Source organism: Lineus longissimus, chromosome 3 (assembly GCF_910592395.1).
Source record: "Lineus longissimus chromosome 3, tnLinLong1.2, whole genome shotgun sequence".
Taxonomy (NCBI): domain Eukaryota; kingdom Metazoa; phylum Nemertea; class Pilidiophora; order Heteronemertea; family Lineidae; genus Lineus; species Lineus longissimus.
In genome coordinates, this window is record NC_088310.1 from 11,165,516 (window position 1) to 11,170,454 (window position 4,939).

Sequence of the window (4,939 nt, forward strand, 5' to 3'; positions counted from 1 at the left end):
TGTCCATTTATTCAATAAAACTTGGTTTATCAAGCAAACAACCAGGATTTTCTTTAAAAAAAACAAGTTATTGTCTAATAAACTAATTAAAAAACAACAAACCCTGGTTTATGACAAAAACCTACCTTTTTAAGCCTCGACCCCACCGACAACTGATTTCGCTGGGTGAGGTTAGCTATACCCGTCCCCAGTGCATGTATACGCATACACAGGCGCATGCAAAGACGAATGCACAACCCATGGTGCCGAGGTTGCACATCCTCGTGAAAAACTTATATTTCAGGGCATAAAACCTGGTTTCTTTCCGAAACTTCAGTTTTATGGACATAAACCTAGTTTATTAGGGATAGATATAGTTTTTATTAAAACAACCTGGTTTATTCGGAGAAAATATAGGTTATTTAAAAAAAACTATATTTCTTTCAAATGAGCTTAGTTTATCAGCCATAAAACCAAGACTAGCATTATACTCGTGGCGCAGGCAGGTTGAAATTGGCTATTTATAGGCCTACCTTGAATTGCATGGGCCAAAAGATTGAATTGCAATGAAAATCAAATGGAATATCAAAGGGGCCATATCGAAGAGACAAATTAAACCAACCAGTTGTCCACAGACTCTGACCCTGTGCTAATGCTTGCATATAAAAATATGTCAAAGGTCCGATAGAGATGATGAGGCAATGTCAACATGACTCGTTCCTTAATAGTCAACAATAGGCCCCTTTTTATACGGAGGAGAAGACGGATAACTCAGATAGGCCTTCACATGTCATGTCGGCTGCCCGACGGCTCGAACCAATTTCAATATCACTACTATAACTTTAAAATGCGTGCTCCTCCTAGCAAGGTCTCAGGCAACGCACTTAGTCGACAGGCAAGCTAGAGCTTCAGCACTGTGAGCAGCTCCTTGATAGGCCATGCCATGACATCAAGTATTGAAACCTTCATTTGAAAATCCCTTCATAATTAAGGGACAGCACCAATAAACAATGCCCCTATCGTGTCCCTCGGAATATCCCCTCAACCAGAACGTTAACACCCCATCAGGGCCACGGGGATACCTGCTGTACTGAGAATAGGTTCTAAATCCCTCCCAAAAAATACATTAGTCTATAGGCTATACATGTATGCTTATCGCGCCAAAGCCACAATACATGTAGCTCCCTTATCTTGTTGTGTGCAAAACGGCTAATATAACGTTGCGTATTGGTGGGCGTTTAGAAATATTTGCATATGGGAAGATGGTGGATCACATGGTCACTTGCAAAGCCATCAGCTGGTCAGAGGGGTTGTTTCTCTCAGTTAAATGTGAATAAAGCAACTGAAATTAACATGAAATGGGAGAATAAATAGCATTAGTAGGTACCTAAAAAAATTATTCAGACTGATATTTGTTGTGCAATTTGGTTTTATTTAGGTATATTTCTGTACTGTTGACTCATGAAATGCCCCCCATGCGAATGATAACTCCTGTTGACTTTTGACAGTCTACAGTATGATGATGACTGACCATGCCCTTATATGGAAGCAAAAAAATGCAATTTCTCTATAATCGCTGTAGAATCCCAATATTCAAGCCCGTTAGGACAGACTCTGCATGAATCTCGACTCTCAGGAGAAGTTTTGTTGTCATCGGATCCAAACTGACGGAGGAGTTACATTACGAACTATTACACCTCCATTATAGTAGTGATATAGGTTGTTTGAATAACTGGACACTCCGCTTACCACACGCGTGTATAGCTGGCGCGAGTGGACAAAATTCAGACGATTTAACCCTTGTCGAGTTAGCCAAATATGGTTTAGACTGTATGATATCATGCAGCTTTAAATATTCTGTCAAGTGGATGTACGACGGACAAACGCAAAGTTATTGTTTTTGGTGAGACCACACATCAGTGGCAAGCGATCAGCTGCGATCGAACTTGGTGGCTGGGCGAAAATCGAGTGAAAGAAGCCACCACTCTAACACATCTCGGAACAATACAGGACAAATATCGCCGCACGGCAACAATAGCAATCACAGCCGCGCAAAAGCTAAATAAAACTCTTCTGTGCATCTTAGGGCCGGGAATTATACAACTGAACAAATTCAACCCGATTTCCAGTCATAAACTTTACCGCAGGATATGTCTGCCGAAGGCATTGTATGGCAGCGCACTCTGGTCTAGTATGTTAGAAAGGGACTTGACGATTCTCGAGCGAGCCCATCGGTTCTGCCTCAAAAGGATGCAAGGTTCCAGTAGGTTAACTAGAACTGTGACTGCAAAAGCCATGATTGGCAGTGTAAGTCTAAAGGCTTATATTGATAAACAGTGTCTTCTTTTCTTCGGACAACTGACAAGGATGCATGAACAATCTCACCCCAGACGAATCTTTGACTTTAGGTTTCAGTCAATGAAAAATAGAAAAAACAGATCCGAAACCTGTCTTGGATACATTCAAAACCTTGTAAAAGTCATGGAAAAATACGATCTGTCGAACGCCTTAATGTTTACACCGATAGCGGTGAACTCGCGCCATCAGACATAACCTGGAAGTCTTTGGTTGACAAGTCAGTTCTTGATTATGAAAACAAACGTTTTTCCGCCGAGTGTGTAAAAAACAATCTCCTAAGAGTAGCAAACATTGAGATATCATTAGATTATCAGCTAGATCCAAAACACGAACAGGACTATGCATTTCATGCGAAATTAAACATACTGTCAGAGACAACTGTAGAGACTCAATGCAACCGTTGTAACCAATGCTATACCGATCCGCAGGTGCACTTCTTCTGTGGGTGTTCAGGCTATTCAGCCTAGAAAAGATTTCTGGGAACAAGTTGTAAATGATCACTCAGTTGACATAAGTGCCCTTCTTTGGAACATGATTGGTGTAGAGCTAACAGAAACTTTGCTGGGTAAGCAACTCAGCTCATCAGACTTTGATGTAAACATGACCCTCCTAAAGATCACAGCCAAATGCTGGAGTGTACATGTATAACGTAATGTAATGATCTCATGTTAAACTACTATAAGCGTGCCTTCTAGTTATTGCTCAAACGCAATTGAACTGTTGTACATAGCATTTTTTTTCTTGTATTATTAATGTCCCTGTATTTATTTTTGACTTTCACTGTAAGTGTTAGAATCTTCTATAAGGAGGAATACATTTATATATATATAAATCAACCAATCAAAACATCGGATCGCGTGAATTATGCCGCGGCAGAATTCAGAATTATGCCACGGCATCAATAGGAATTGTGGTGCGGCATAATTAGACGAATCAGAAAGTGGCACTCGTTTATTTATGGTGCGGCATAATTCACGAGATCCGATGTTTTGATTGGTTGTTTTATTGTGCACCACAATTCCGATTTACTTCCGTCCGCCATAAATGACACTTCCGTCCACAATTCCTATTTAAGCCGCGACATAATTCTCGAGATGAGACAATACCACCAATGAATATTCATAGGTTGGAGGGTCCAGGCCTATCAATTAGACGAGTGCATGTCTTTAACTCTCAATTACATATTTGGAGAGGTATTGAAAAAATATTTGCTGTGGTAAGTTTACAGAAATAAAAAAATTATTTGATGAAAAAATTAATTTGGAATTTTGCTAAATTGGTAATAGGGGGCGTGTTTTGAGATTTTTCTGCCAGTTGGCTGAAAAGAGTGGAAATATCAATGTCTGTCCAATTTGTCGATTATCAAAAAATTTCCGTGGTCAACTACCAGTTTACTTTTCACCATTTACTTGCCCGATTGTCCGGGATTTCATATCAACATTTCAGATTCACAACCCCACGCAGTATTTGATGCGTCGCGGTCAAACATTGACAATTGAACTGCTAAAAGGCTTAAAAAATCAATGGTGGTCTTGCCTCAGATCCGAGGTTTTGATTAATCAATTCATGGGTGTATTCCTGTTTCGCCTAATTCCTGTTTCGCCTAATTCCTGTTTCGCCTATTCCTGTTTCGCCTAATTCCTGTTTCGCCTATTCAAATGTATTGCTAACCTCCCCACAGACGTAGGAATATGAACCGTCCCTTACTATAGTGTTAAAGGCTACAATACGTCAATGGAGAGAGGGACATAATGAGTTACGTTGATGCCATCAGTTACCTTGTCCGACATAATATCATGATATGTATTTTCCACTTTGTTTGACTTTATATGTGCTGTACCTACATGTATATTATGACATGGGTTTTACAGCTGATTTTGATCAAATAATTATGAGATTGTACAGTATTATGCATTTTTATCAAAAACTCATGAATTCAGTTTTTATAAAATAAACGACTGCTTTACTCTACTTAATCTATTAGTTTTTACTGTGTATCAGTATGGTCCTATGGTCCTATGGTCAAATAAGTCCCGGACTGTCCCCGCTTTCAAGGTGACTCTTTCAAAACGGTCATGGCATGGTTTGTTAACAAAGTTGATGGCATTTGATTAGTCAAATTGTCATCACATCGTTAACATCATCCAATTGTCCCCTCACATTTTCCCCATAAAATTGACATGCATCCGTAAGGTTCCCCTGGGAGAGTCGATTTATTGTAGGGGTACTGGAAAGTAGGCGAAACAGGAAGTAGGCGAAACAGGAATAGGCGAAACAGGAAATAGGCCAAACAGGAAATAGGCGAAAAAGGAATAGGCGAAACAGGAATAGGCGGAACAGGTATAGGCAAATCAGGAATAGGCGAAACAGGAATTTTCAGGACAAAGGCGAAGCAGGAATAGGCGAAACAGGAATAGGCGAAACAGGCATAAACCAATTCATGGTGCACCACAATTCCTATTTATGCCGTGGCATAATTCTGAATTCTGTCCACTCGCGCCAGCCATACGCGAGCGGGTAATTGCTTGTAGATTATATTTCAAATTATCATGATGATTGATGTCAGGTGTTGATGTCATTTCTACACATATATAAATTTGGA